Raw genomic sequence first — 16,414 nt, forward strand, 5'->3', positions numbered from 1 at the left:
GCATCTCCTCTCAAGGTAAGGGCAGTCACTTGCTCCCTGCATGATCAACTGTTTGGTTTTGCAGCCGCTTCAAATTGATGATGATAAATATTCTATGACGTAGTACCATCAATTCGAGGGGCGCATCAGGACAACAGGTTGGGATGATATGGATCCGTATTACCACAAGCTTTGCTCTTGTCAGGGGTTGTACATCTACAGAGAAGCTCATCAATAGTGTTGACACTCAATGCTGCAATTTTTTTGAACTTTCTGGTTTTTGTCCTCCATTAATAAAAAAATCTCGTTTTTCACTAAAGAAGATTTTTTCTAGACATAATTCTCTCTTAGTATGGCACACTTTTTGTCCAGTTTTAGAGTATTTTATAGCAATTCATCTTCCAGTTTGGAGAAATTTTTGGTAATCCATTTTTTTCCAAATTTTCCTTTTTCTACTTTGCAGTATTTTTCAGCAATCCTTCGTCTTTTGACAACCGTTCATTTTTTCTTATAGATGTCATATTAAATTTATACCAGGTTTAAGTAGTCTATTAGGGTACTGTAAAATTATCCTTAATATCTGTTTATTTTAGTACAAGCAGATTGTAAAAGAAATTATTATAGTTTATAACGTACTTCACGAGCATACTTTTGTATGAAACTTACTTACTTCAGGAACACACCCAATGAAGTAACCTAAATTACAGCTAAAATGAGTCCCTTAAATAAGATGCGTTGAAATAGTATAGAAAGTTGAAAGAACTCGTCCATTATCTCAAAGAGACCTACGTAACTAGAGAAAAAATGAAAACTCCAAGTCTCAGTCTCAAAATGTCTTTTTAATTAATCAGGTGACATGTTTCGCTAATAAAGCATCATCAGACCTTATAAGTACTACTCTAGTACTCTAGAGTACTCTAGTACTTAGCAGGTCAAAATTAAAAAGACATTTTGAGACTGAGACTTGGAGTTTTCATTTTTTATCTAGTATAGAAAGTTATTTAAACTCTTTAGATTTTGCACATACAGATTGCTTGTGATCTAGGTGCAATGGGATATTTAAACTTTTAAGGAAATTTCTTTCGATTTAAAGCAGATAAGGGTTCTTATTTCCCGTATTATATTTTAATTTTTATTTATTTATTATGAGGGATAGAGTCGAATACGTAAGGAAGGTATTGGTTTTTTTGTAAACCGATAATTTTGAACCTTTACCAAGAAACCCAATTAATATCTTTGATCACTTAAAGAAAACATTAGATGAAACAATTGAGTTTTAAACAAAATAGATTTAAATTGTACCCCATAAATCTCGAAACACCACTTTTATATGGTTTACCTAAGATCCATAAGCCAAATATCAGACCGGTGGTATCTTTTATTATTTCATGATGTTATAAACTCTCTTCATGACTAAACAATATCCTTAGAAAATTTTTGAGTTTCAACGCTACTTGGTCTACTAAAAACTTCATCTCATTTGCTAAAAGCATCCAGGATATAGAGGTTCTCGAGACTTCCCGTTTAATTTATTATGTGTGAAAAATAGCGAACAATTATTTCCCAGTATTCCACACCCTGTATAAATAATGCTAAATTCACTACAAAATTAGTAATTTTCATGTCAAAATACATAAAGTCACACATATGATATTTAAGATTATTTGATCACCTTCATACTCAGCTCAGATCACCTTCAGGGATAATTGAAAATATCTCTGAAAGTTTATAGGGTTTAATTTCACTTTCTTAGGTAACTTATATCAGATTATCTAACAAATGGTATCAACTAATCACTTTTATATATAAAAGAAAACGGGATGATTCTGCTTAAATTAATCACAGATGCATGGAGTTGTCTTGTTCTCTATTGGCCAGAGCGAGATTTTCCGACAATGTTCCACTGGGAGTCCTGAAGATGATCCGTTGTCCGTTAAGGGATTGGAATCCGTCGTGAACAGTTAGAATTATCTTTTTCTGTTGACGTCTTACGGATCCTACCGATTGTACTAATTGTTATCACTTTAAAACTGTTTAGATATGATTTAATTAAAATAACTAGCAGAACTAGCTTAAAATTATTATGTGCTGTATTTCGTATATTGTTATGTTTTCTAACATTTTTAAAAACTTCTGCCTGGATTTCTGTACACGCGACTGCGATTTTTCTTTTTAAATTACTAGCTTGCGTTTTAAAAACAAATGATTTTAAATGCCCTCATAAACAAATCTAAAGGTGATAAATCGGGTAATTGTGATGGCCATTCAATTGCTCTCTGTCGACCAATCCATCTGCCAGAAAATCTATTTAATCACTCTCTAACCGGAAGAAAATAGTGTGGTGAAGCTCCACCTTGTTGGAAGTGTATTAGATTTTCTTACAAAATCTTATTATCCGCTGCATCAGTTTGATTTTTTAAGCTAGATTTTTAAGGGGTGTATTGTGACTTCCAGCAGATTAAGGTAGAGTTGACCGATTACATTTTCTTCAACAAATAATGCTTCTGTAATAAAATTTTCATGAGTACCAGCCTAAATATTTATCTTCTCTCAATACTGCGTGTGACCTGCGTGTGCCGTTCTACGTGCGTGTGAAAATTCGTGGATTTTTATTACTCCAGTAGCCACAATTTTGTTTGTTGACATTTCCATGTGAAAAAAATGAACACTCATCAGTAAAGCAAATATTCTGTAAAATATTTTGATTTTCATTTATCAAATTAGTCATTATTTCACTAAAACTCATTTCTTATATTAAAATCGTCATTAAAAAGCTGTTGAAGATTTTGAATTTTATACCGATGAAATTGATGTAACTTTAGTGCTTTTCTTACTGTTTCGTAAGACATTCTTATCTGGCGTGGCACACTGCAAAGTGATGTAGAAATCTCTTCATTAATGCCCAAACTTCCAGTTGTGCAGCTTCATTCATAACACGAGGATGACTTCTTGTTTTGTTTGCAACTGAGCCAGTTTCCAAAAACTTAGCAATTTATTTTAAGACATATTTATGATCTAATTGACTATTAAGTTATCTTTTGTTAAACAATGCTGCCGTTCTTCTTGCAGATCTTGGACCTTCCCCGTAAATAAAAAATGAATTAAATGTCAAATTGTCAAACAGTGGGCTGCGGGAGGCAGTTGTGCATAGGTCTCCTGATAGACTCGGCATGCCTCACCGGGGGTTACCAGAGCCCAATGACCGTAGAAAAACTGATAAGGCTCTCTGGTCTGAAGGACCTAAAGTCGCTCGGTGCACTAAAGGTGTTACCCAACTATTTTAACCTGGCGCGCGTGAGTGCTGGGCACTCCCCAACCACGTGGTCAACGAGTTCATCCTCCTCCCAGCACCACCGGCATTCCGGGTTATCCGAAATACCGATGGTATGAAGATGGCTGCTTAAGTGCCAGTGTCCAGTTAAAAGACCTATCACTAGCCGAATTTCGTGTCTTTTTGGGCGTAGTTGATTTTTGGTGAGACAAGCAGAGGACCCACCTATATGCGCTTTGGCCTGTCTCATACCAGATGGCCTGAGTCCCACTTCGGTGGGTCCATTTGCCCAGCATTTGGCGATACCAATTATGGGATCCGGCCCATCGACTCATTCGCGGATCCCAATCTGGCAAAAGAGTCCGCTTTCTCTGCATATCTGTTACGTGTTTGTCTGTTACCTGCATGTCCTGCGTGGCCAGGTACCCAGACGAGCTAAACCCTGCAGCCAACCTGCACCAGTTTTTCTAGGACTTTTATGCACTCTAGTACGAGCTTAGAGCTTACCTTTACGGCCGTGATAGCCTTAATGGCAGCTCTACTGTCCGAGCATACGACTGTATTGCGGTGTCCGCAGCTTAGCATTTTCTGTACGCATTTTATTACAGCGAATACTTCGGCCTGGAAGACAGTGGCGTGCTCACCCACCAAGTATGCCTTACTGGTATGTGGGCTCCCACCATAAAGCACTGATCCAGCTTTGTTATTCATTCTGGAATCATCTGTGTACCAGATGGTCCCCCTGTTTAGCAATACAGGCCTGTTAGAATGCTGTCACTCCTTTTTGCCTGCAAGGTGCGTCACGAATTCCTCGCCGTCCACTGTCACTGGAGCTATGCAGTCACTGCCCATCAAAAGAAGAGGACAATCCTGTACGGCCCTGACTAAATTTTTGCGTGACTAGTCTCGCCAGTACGTAGTTCGCCGAGGACGTAAGACATTTGGACTCTGTCCAGTTAAGCACGAATTTTAGCTTTCTCCGTACATGACCACCAAACGATAGCCCTTTATATGAGAAGGGATCTCACAATACGCCAATGGATGCAGTAGAGGAAGGATCCAGTTTCTTAGGACACAGACCCCAGGTATTGCCAAAATCCCGCCTGCAGGCCCATAGCGCGCAGGTGGCGTTCTTGATTTGGGTATGTGCGTGATCGTACCAGGAGAGTTTGGAATCTAACTTGATTCTCAAAAATCGAGCTGTCCTGGAGTAATGCAGCTGCACGCCACCTAGATATATGGGGCGTGCCAAAGTTATGTCTCCTCGTGAATAGTAGAAGCTCTGCTTTTTTGGGGTTAATCCTGAGACCCCCAAAAGCCACCATATATTCACCATACGCAGGGCTTTCATCATAGGGGCCCGCATTGAGGCGGCGTCTTTGCCCGGGCAAAGGTTTACCAGATCAAAAGATTTATCAGGCTGTCGACTACAAGGCACCACAAGGTTGGAGAAAATACTCTTCCCTGTGGGCAACCTCTAGCCGGCAATGTTTTGACAATCTCGCTGTTAAGCTGGGCATATACATGACGTTGCGAGAGCATGGCCTCTATCCAGCTCACCAAACAGGCTTCTGAGCCGCGTCTCTCGAGTTCTTGGCAGATTATTTAAAAGGGGTGTTGTCAAACGCCCCTTTAATGTCTAGAAACGTACCCATGCAGGCCTTGTCACTACCCAGAATAACTTTCACCATCCTCACGAAGTGGTGTAGGGTCAGGTCCGTGGATTTGCCTACCTGGTAGACATATTGATGCACATGCAGTGATTAGGTACCGGTACCTTAAGGTGGGGAGTAATTCGTGACGTACCTTAAGGTACCGGTAAATCAGCCTCTCCATCGCCTTCAGCATAAAGCTGGTAAGGCTGATAGGTCTGTACGATGTAGGAAAATCACGTAATGACTTGTTCGCCCATTTCACCCTCTCGTAGGTAATTATTCCTCTGGCAGAATACTCCAAACTCGGAGCCCGAGAGCAGCTAGGAGGATCGCGAGATGAGTTTAAGTTTGGACAGTTAATGCGCAGTATGACCTCCAGTGACTCCCGCTCATTGGTAGTCGCCATCTGTACTAATATTTGACAACGACTAGTGACAACGACTCCAATTTAGGTCCAGGGTTCTTGGATAGTACTTTGCACAAGCGTTCCACGGAGGGTTTTTGACGTCACCGCAGAACCGCCTCCAGCACTGTCTTTTGAAGTCCCTGAGTGTCTTTTTGTATTGCCTTGGAGCTGCGTGGAACGCATCCCAATCAGTAGCAAGCTTGGTGCGCTTAGCCCTGCGAAGGAGCCAGCGCGTAGTATCACAGTGCTTTTCTATGTTACTGTTCCACCAGGCATTCTCGGCATTGGCGGGTCTCCTTCTGAGGGGACAGCTGCCCTCGAATGCCGCGACTATCGCACGAGTCAGGTAGACAGTCCTGATCTCTATGTCAGCCGGAAGTGTGTACTTTGCCTGCATGTCCGCAAGACACCGACTAGTTCCTCTTGAAAGTGGTCCCAGTCAGTGCACCTCTGATTTCTGTAGGCTGGGGTATCGCACCGAGCCTGCTTCTTTAATTCAAAAAGGATGTGCATGTGGTTCGATATTGTGAATTTAAGGGACACCCTTCATGAACTGAAAAGGTTCACAGTATTAAGTGAAGAAATCGTAAGGTCAATGATTAATTGGTCCCTATTGCAGTAGAAAGTTGGGACACTACCCCGGTTGAGTAGTTCTAGGCCATTTGAGCAAAGGAAGTCAACGATAGAGCGACCCCTTGAGTTCTCATCTCCGCATCCCCAAAGGCCGTGATGCGAATTAGAATCGCAGCTCATGAGAAGCGGTTCACAGTATTTGACCACCGCAGTAACGGCCGGGTGAGGTGATTCTATTTGCATGAGAAAGTCTACCAGAGCAGTCTAGGCAGAGCAGACTACCAGAACCTTTCCTGTGTTCATTGACAGTTTGATGGCTACTAGACCTGAGAGGAAAAGGCTTCGCACATTCCTAGTAAGGATGCATGCGCGGGGATTATTAAAGGTACGTGTTTATGTAGTGTGCCGCCTGTTAAACCCAGCCTTTTAACAGAGCTCTGGTAAGTCCAAGGTGCCTGTAATAAGGCGACGTCAATATGGAGCTTATTGAGCTGTTTGCACAGAACATCGGTGGACGCTCTTCCATGCTGTAAATTTGCCTGCAGAAATGTTAAAGGCATACTGTAAGGTGTGGGACTGACTGACTGACAGCACCCTTAGTTCATGGAGCTGGAAGGGCTATCGTTTACAAATAGCCCTAGCCCCTCGGAAGCTCCGGTGTTGGTAGTGATGGCCTCTTCTAATTCGGCGGCCGAGGGCCCAGCAACCACTATCCGCTTCTTGCTCTCGATAAGGGAGCAAGAGATGGTATAAAATAGCATCATCAGGCGTCTTGACCGATCCCTCATCCACCCCTACCACAAGCCTGAAGCTCTTAGTCTCTTCCTTGCGCTCCCACGCTCTCCACTGAAAGCAGAGGAGGCCAGGATTTTGAAGCTCCAAAAGCCTTAGGATGTCCTTGTCAGACATATGCCTAGATGTCCGAGATCTGTAAGATGACCCGGCGTGGACGAAGCGTGGAGTGATCCACTGTTGCCAGCGTGACCTCCTCCTAAGGGGAAAGACTTGGTAGTGCCCGACGGAGGTCCTTCAGACTTTCCTGGTTGGCGGCCGTGATCAGAATGTGGTTCCTGATCAGTCGCGGTGGATGGAATTGCAGTGAGGCACAGTACGGAGTCCGCAGTATGGCCTCAGTCACCAAGTCCACAAATTCTAGCAGCTGTTCGCTAGTGAAACCGACCTCGAGCTATCCCGTTCGGCACACTGCCAGCTGCAGCTTGCGCTGCCAACCGATCGCGCATAGCTTGCTTAAGGTCGGGACTCAGCACTCCGCGGTCTCTTAACCCTGCCACGCACTCGGTAGCCGTAGACCCAGATGTCCTAAGCCTTTTGGTGCCTGATTCCTGTTTCTTAGTGGAAGCCAGGAAGTCCTCGGCCTCCTCTACAGCCCTTTTTACCCTCTTACCCAACTTTTTTTTATGTCTAAACGACATTTTTTGGTAGTTTTAAGTATCCATGCATAATTATATAAAATTTTTTATGTTAGTCGATCAAGGTGTTTGCAATGGATTTTAAGCTCACGTTTGTTATAAGTTCGTAAGGTCGTAATAAGCAAATAGTTGAAATTATGATTAGGTTGCACATATTGATTTTTATAATTACCACGAATTGTTATCTTAAGATTGATATAAATAGTTGTTAATTTTTGTGAATAAAGGAGTATTGAGTTCTACATCCAGTAGTCTTTCATTGCTCAACCTACTACGGCCAAGCCACCTTGTCTTAAACCTATAGTGAGGCTGCTATAGGGTAGTATGGAAAAGCCCTAGATCTTTTCATGGTCCTTCGAGCAGTCAAGTCAAATCAGGAGTAACTGCCAAAAAACAATTCAAAATTATATTGTTTATCAAAAATCCATAAATCTGGCAATAAAATGAGACCAATTGTCTCCACTATAGGATTTCCAACTTACAACATTTCAAAGATTTTAATAAAGCAGTTTGAGGCATTAAAATTACTTTATGAATGTTTTTCAGTCAAAGACAGCCAACAGTTTATTTCAAAAGTCAATAATTAAATTCTAAGTGAAAATGAAATTCTTATTTCTTTCGATGTATCTTCTTTGTTTCCAAGCATTCCCATACCAGAAACTTTTGAATTTCTGGAAAGTAATGGTTTCGATAATATCCAAGAATTAATTAAATTAACAAAACTTTGTATGTCACAAATTATTTTTCAATATAACAACGCATACTATAAACAACTGGAAGGTACAGCCATGGATAATTGCCTCTCTCTTTTCCTAGCAGAGCTCTTTATGAACCGTTTTAAGTTAAATGCAAAAAATAAATTCCATTACTTCCCGCGAGTTTGGTTAAGATATGTTGATGATGTGTTTGCTGTGTTTGACAAAAGTAAATGCAATATTGATAATTTTGTAGAACAACTTAATAACTGTTTTCCATCTATTAAATTTACCTTCGAACAAGCAACAAACTTCCATTCATAGATACTCTTGTCATTAAAAATAATAATAAGTTAGAATTTGATATTTATAGAAAAGAAACAAATACTTTTAAATACATAACTAGTGACTCTAACCATTGTTTTCAACATAAAATGGCTAGCATGCATTTTTTGGTACATCGTTTGGTTATAATTAAATCAATTGCTAGGCTTAATAGCTGTAACGATAAGATTATTGATAAGCTGAATTAGAAGACATAGGTTTAAAGTTAATCTTAAAAACTCTACCATATTTCAAAAAGATGAAAATAAGCAAACTTTTGTTGCAATACCATACGAGCCTATCTTGACGAGAGGCTTTGATAGTTTTCAAAGACTTAGGTCTAAGAATGTCTATCAAAGTTCGGCCAAGCTACGAAATCTTTTAGGAAACTCAAAAGATTAAATAAAGGCTAATGAAAAGTCTGGGATCTATGAGATTAATTGCAATGATTATGACAAAAAGTATATAGGACAAACCAGAAGATCAATTATTGTCAGATTTAAAGAATATGTAGCTCATGTGAAATATGGAAGAGTTGAAACGTCGAGCGTGGCTGAACATGTCGTAAATACTGGTCACTTTGTAGGGATAGACAACTTAAAATTACTTAAACCAGTTAATAACAATAGAAAATTAGATGCATATGAAAGTTTAGCAATATTTAAAAATCAAAAAAACATTTTTAACAGGGATAAAGGTCCAATCCCTTATAGTCAATTATATAGTTTAGTTTTAAGAGTTTAGTGTTTAAGATTTGTTTAGCCATGCTTCATTGCTTTTTCCGCTCTATTAGTTACATCAATAGTATATAAGGAGATTTGCAAGTAGTTTAGAAAAGACTTCCCCTACTAACTTTTCAATACTATATATTATTTTGTATAACCTAAATAACGTAAATTGGGGCCAAAATGGGGTCCTGAAACAAGATGAAGTACTTATAAGCTAAACACTTTAGATGAAAATATTAAACTAAACGTAAATAGAACTCTAAAATACATAACTACTGAATAACACACTACATGAACCCTACTAATAAACTTAACTACAAAATACGAATAAAATAGTACAAAAACTAGGAAAATAATTCACGTATTTACATTTTCATAATAATATAATATAAGATAGTACATAATACTCTTTGCTTTTTTCAGTATTCAAGTTTTTAATTCGAGGCACTGATTAAAAATTCATTTCTCTGCACACTCGGGAAAAATCCAATGTGTTATTTAAATCCCAGTTATTTTAAAAGAATTATTACGTTCCTTAACCCACTCATATTTTTCAGTAAATTATGCTTAATTAAAAGCGAAATCATGGTTGTTGATATCATTTGCAAGTTTATGAAATTGGAAAAGACATTCTTTAGCAGCTGCCAAAATTATAAAGGCGATAGTAAAAAAAAATATTTATTATATTTTAATATTAAGAATATTTCTTATAAAATTACAATTATAGATTTTAACTAATAAAATTATTGCCATTTGTTATTTGTGATAACGTTAGTGACAATACCGCGAATATCAGATGTTCTTCATCTTTCCCGAATTCAGCGGGCACATCGCATGACATTTCTGAAGACATGTGAATGGTTAGCGAATCTTCTGAAACCATAGTCTGGAGGCTAATTCAAGTCGAAATATTGACGCGAGTTTAAATCTTGCTCCAAAATAAAAATATCCAAGAAATCTTGTATATTTTTTAATGTGTGAATTTAATTTAAATTTTAAGAATGAAGATTGTTATTTTAATAAAGCAGTCTCAAAATAGCTAAGAAAATCGTGACAAATAATATTGAAAGGCCTATAAATAGTTTCTAGAATAATGTATTGTTTTTGACAATTAATTTATATCTATATATGATCTATAGTACCTAATAAATCAGTCAACTTTATTAGGTAATCAAGTATTATGTTTTACATACATTCCCACTTGTGTAGAGAGCCTTACCCTGTCTTGCGTGATAAAATAAAATTAGTAGTGTCCGCTTCTGCGTCATCCTTCACCTAGTCAATTCATTATGGTCTAAAGCACAACCCATAGCCTACCACTAAGCCAACTAAAGACTGCCTCAAAATGAAAAAAGTAGGAAAGTGGAGGGAAGCAACCGAAATTCACCGGCGTCGTTCTTGCTGTTTTTTTTTCTAAAAGGGACAGTATCTGGTAGAATTATGTTGTCAATTTAGTTATTATTATACGAAATTTAATGTGGGTCACAACCTGATCGAATGTGTTAGTTGTCTGAAAAAAAGTGATTCAAACGTCTGTATTAATGCTAGTTAATTTCAGTTCGTAAAGTCACATTGGTAATTAACTGTTTAATTGATTTAAAACATAAGCTTTTTAACCATTTTTATTTATGTGAAACTATGCTCCACTGGCGTTATATAATTTTTATATGTATATATTATAGGCGAAGAAGGCGTCACGCGCTTATGACCTTGCTTTTCACATTTCATAGATTGTATATCATCACAAGAAATTTTTACATTTATAGATTCGACAGATTAGATTGTAGTGATGAAGAATACAATGATGCTCAAAATATGTGGAACCATTGTGGTCACGGTTCCATATATGCTAGACCTTTTGCATCTCCATCCTCAATATTCAACAAAATATACCAACAATAAATACCAAAAATATTTATATTAAATTTTATCTAACAGTCGTTAATGGGATTTAACTATTAATCAATCCAAGAAACAATGAATTTATAAATAATAAAAGAGCCTGAAGAGGAAAGGGAAAAGGAATCAAGTGAAAAGGACAGTTTTTCATTTTCTTAAGAATGATGAATAGCATGAATAAGAAACATGAATTCAAGCCTCGCAGTCAGTAATATGTATAGAGGAGGAAAATTCGCTTCCAGAATAACCAATATATTTCGAATTGTGCATGATATACAAACGGCTGATCTTAATCTGCTTATGAGGTCAAACGGAATTTCGCTAGCATATGTATGCAATATTCAACATTACTAGTTATAAGTAAAATCTGTATTGTTGTGACGAATTATATTGCATATGTATGCAATGTTCAACATTACTAGTTATAAGTAAAACCTGTATTGTTGTGACGAATTCATAATGAGTTACTTATTATATTGGGTATTACGTCACTTATAGCAAAAATCAATTTAGAAATTTTTATCTCACACGCTCAACAATTGAAAAGAAGAAGAAAATAGACTTATTCACGTATTTAAAAGAAATATGAACTTAAATCTGTAACGATACCATTCGATATACTTAATTTAATTTAAGTGCAATAAGTTTTAAATACAATAATTTACTTGAGGTATAATAGATTTTTTATATACCTAGGTGCTGAGGTTCAATCTATTAATCTCTGAGCTCGTTTCTTCTTTTCAATATCCTACCTAACTTTGTTATGAATATTACAATTAAAAAACGATAAAAAACAACAAGATCTACTTTTTTTTTTAAAATACCTCATTTAAACCAACGTTTCGGTAGTTATATGTACTACCGTTATCAAGGTAATTAAAGTAAAATTAAATTAAATTAAAAATAAAATATATTTATCTTTTAAATTTTCAGCAATGTAGTATCATCAAAATTTCTTCCTAATTCGAAAATACTTTATATACTTTTTTATATGATTTGACGGTTTATTAATAATTTGACAAACTATTTTGAAAGATAACAAAAATTTCAAAGGTTACTTTTTTAAAATTAAAGGGGTGTGATCTTAATGTAAGTTAATCATAGAAAATACATGAATATCAAATATTTTAAATCATTAATTAATTTTGAGAATACCCTGATCTACTTCTCTCTTTAGCAAAGGAATCCATGTATTATGAAAATCAACCGAACAAGTAGCTAAGCATTTATCTTCATTTAACATTATAAATGCACTTTCCTTTAGCTTGCGTAATTTTGAAATTGATTCCTTTGCTAAAATTGAGGAAGCATTCCAGTCTATTCTGTGGTTATTGTCGAATGCATGTTGTGTAATTTTTGATTTTTGAAAATCATCGTTTTTTATGTAAGATTTATGTTCATTAATTCTTTTTGGTAATGGTCTACAGGTTTCACCTATGTAAAATTTACCACAAGTACAAGGAATTTTATAGATTACATTTTCATTAGATTCATTTTCATTGAAAGGTTTAGTTTTTGTTAATAAGTATCGTAATGTGTTTTGTGATTTAAAAATAGTTCTTATATTAATTTTTTTAGCAATTCTTTTTATCTTATCCGAAGAACCTGGAATAAATGGTAAAATAAGATTTGTCATAAAAAATGGTTGATTCAATTTTATACGTGGATTATCAAACTCTTTAAAGCAATTTTCTAAAAATTCTTCGGGATAATTATTTTGAATTAAGATATTTTTAATAAAATCTTTTTCAGTTGTTAAATATTGATTATTACAAATAATGTGTGCACGATCATATAAACTTTTTATCACTCCTTTTTTTACCATTATTGGATGATTAGAATTAAAATTAATATATCTATTAGTATGAGTTGGTTTACGGTAAATTCTAGTTTCAAAATTTTGTAAATCCTTTTTAATTAAAATATCAAGAAAAAGAAGCTGACCATCAGCCTCCTTTTCAAGAGTAAATTTTATAGTAGATTCTTTTGAGTTAATGTAATTTAAAAAATTTATAAGATCTATTTCGTTATGGTGATATATTAAAAAAATCATCAATATATCGCCACCATATTTTAGGTTTTTTATCAAATGTATTAATAATTTGGGATTCAAAATTTTCCATAAATATATTACTTAAAGTTGGTGAAAGAGGAGAACCCATAGCCATCCCAAAGTTTTGTTGATAAAATTCATTATTGTATTGGAAATAAGTAGTTTTTACACAATAGGTTAAAAGTTCTAAAATTGTACTAACACTTAGTGTTGTACGTTCTGCCAAATTATTATCATTCTCTAATTTATTTTTAACAATATTTAAAGTTTTGTTAACAGCAACATTAGTAAAAAGACTTACAACATCAAAACTTACCAATAGATCATGAGGGTTAAAAGAAATTGTAGAAAGTTTTTCTAAAAAGTCTTGAGAATTTTTAATGTAAGAATCAGAATTATTAGTGTATGGAGTTAAGATATTTTGCAAGAGGATGAGTAGGTGAATTTATGCTACTAACTATAGGTCTTAAAGGAACATTTATTTTATGTATTTTTGGTAAACCATAAAAATGTGGTGGTGATTTACTATTATGTGGAGTTAATTTAAATCTATCAATATTAGAAAATTGCTTTTTATGCTTTTTAAGTAAATTATAAATTTGTCTTTCAATTTTTTCTGTAGGATCTTTAGATAATTTATAATAATTGCCATCATTAATTATTAAATTTAATTTATTTTCATAAGTGTTAATATTTAAAAGAACATTAGCATTACCTTTATCGGCTGGAAGTATTTTAATATTATTATCGGTTTTAAGTGTCTTTAAAGCTTTTAATTCTAAAGACTTTAGATTTTGTTTAATTTTAATTGGTTTTTCAATTTCTATCTTTGCCCTAATTCTAAATTCGTCTTGTTGATCCCTTGGTAAGTCTTTCGTTGCATTTTCTATAGCTGAAATGATATTTAATTTTGGCAGAATTTTTGGAGTAATTGAGTAATTGAGACCTTTAGAAAGAACAAGTTTTTCTGTGTCAGATAAAACTCTATCTGACAAATTAATAACAGTTTTATTTATAAAATCATTATTATTTGTGTTTAAAAGTTCTTGATTTATATTTTCATTATAAAGTAGATTTATTTTATTTATGTGAATTTGTTTTTGAAAATTAGTTAAATAACTATTATTTATACAGAAACATATATGCTTCAAATTATTTCGATTAACTAAATTAAATAAGTTATTTTTTAATTTTTATATTTCATTATTTAAATTAATTTTATTATATCTATGAAATTGAATTATTTCTCTTAATAAAGCTTTACTTGCTCTTTCTAAGATTTTATGTGTTTTATTATTTTTGTATGATGTCTGTAATCTTAAGCATTTTGGTATTAAATTATTAATTTTGCATTTATATAAAAATGTTATACTATTTTCACTGTGAGATAATTTAATATACATATTTTCTAAACGTCTAAAAATATCTAAACAATTAGACCCATACCTTTGATTTAAGTAAAATCTGTATTGTTGTGACAAATTCATAATGAGTTACTTATTATATTGGGTATTACGTCACTTATAGCAAAATTCAATTTAGAAATTTTTATCTCACACGCTCAACAATTGAAAAGAAGAAGAAAATAGACTTTTTCACGTATTTAAAAGAAATATGAACTTAAATCTGTAACGATACCATTCGATATACTTAATTTAATTTAAGTTCAATAAGTTTTAAATACAATAATTTACTTGAGGTATAATAGATTTTTTATATACCTAGGAGCTGAGGTTCAATCTATTAATCTCTGAGCTCGTTTCTTCTTTTCAATATCCTACCTAACTTTGTTATGAATATTAAAATTAAAAAACGATAAAAAAAAAACAATAAGAAGACCTACTTTTTTTTTAAAATACCTAATTTGAACCAACGTTTCGGTAGTTATATCTACTACCGTTATCAAAGTAATTAAAGTAAAATTAAATAAAATTAAAAATAAAATATACTTATCTTTTACATTTTCAGCAATGTAGTATCATCAAAATTTCTTCCTAATTCGAAAATACTTTATATGCTTTTTTATATGATTTGATGGTTTATTAATAGTTTGACAAACTATTTTGAAAGATAACAAAAATTTCAAAGGTTACTTTATTAAAATTAAAGGGGTGTGATCTTAATGTAAATTAATCATAGAAAATACATGAATATCAAATATCTTAAATTATTAATTAATTTTGAGAATACCCTGATCTACTTCTCTCTTTAGCAAAGAAATCCATGTATTATGAAAATCAGCCGAACAAGTAGCTAAGCATTTATCTTCATTTAACATTATAAATGTACTTTCCATCCATAAATGTACACTTACATCATTGTTTTTTATGTAAGATTTATGTTCATTAATTCTTTTTGGTAATGGTCTACAGGTTTCACCTTTATAGATTACATTTTTATTAAATTCATTTTCATTGAAAGGTTTAGTTTTTGTTAATAAGTATCGTAATCTGTTTTGTGATTTAAAAATAGTTCTTATATTAAATTTTTTAGCAATTCTTTTTATCTTATTAGAAAAACCTGGAATAAATGGTAAAATAAGATTTGTCGTAAAAAATGGTTGATTCAATTTTATACGTGGATTATCAAACTCTTTAAAGCAATTTTCTAAAAATTCTTTGGGATAATTATTTTGAATTAAGATATTTTTAATAAAATCTTTTTCAGTTGTTAAATATTGATTATTACAAATAATGTGTGCACGATCATATAAACTTTTTATCACTCCTTTTTTTACCATTATTGGATGATTAGAATTAAAATTAATATATCTATTAGTATGAGTTGGTTTACGGTAAATTCTAGTTTCAAAATTTTGTAAATCCTTTTTAATTAAAATATCAAGAAAAGAAAGCTGACCATCAGCCTCCTTTTCAAGAGTAAATTTTATAGTAGGTTCTTTTGAGTTAATGTAATTTAAAAAATTTATAAGATCTATTTCGTTATGGTGATATAATATTATATATTATATATATATATATATATATATATTATATATATATATATATATATATAATATATATATATATATTATATATAATATATTTATATATATATATATTATATATATATATATATATTATATAATATTATATCACCATAACGAAATAGATCTTATAAATTTTTTAAATTACATTAACTCAAAAGAACCTACTATAAAATTTACTCTTGAAAAGGAGGCTGATGGTCAGCTTTCTTTTCTTGATATTTTAATTAAAAAGGATTTACAAAATTTTGAAACTAGAATTTACCGTAAACCAACTCATACTAATAGATATATTAATTTTAATTCTAATCATCCAATAATGGTAAAAAAAGGAGTGATAAAAAGTTTATATGATCGTGCACACATTATTTGTAATAATCAATATTTAACAACTGAAAAAGATTTTATTAAAAAT

This window comes from Anthonomus grandis, chromosome 12 (genome assembly GCF_022605725.1).
Source record: "Anthonomus grandis grandis chromosome 12, icAntGran1.3, whole genome shotgun sequence".
Taxonomy (NCBI): domain Eukaryota; kingdom Metazoa; phylum Arthropoda; class Insecta; order Coleoptera; family Curculionidae; genus Anthonomus; species Anthonomus grandis.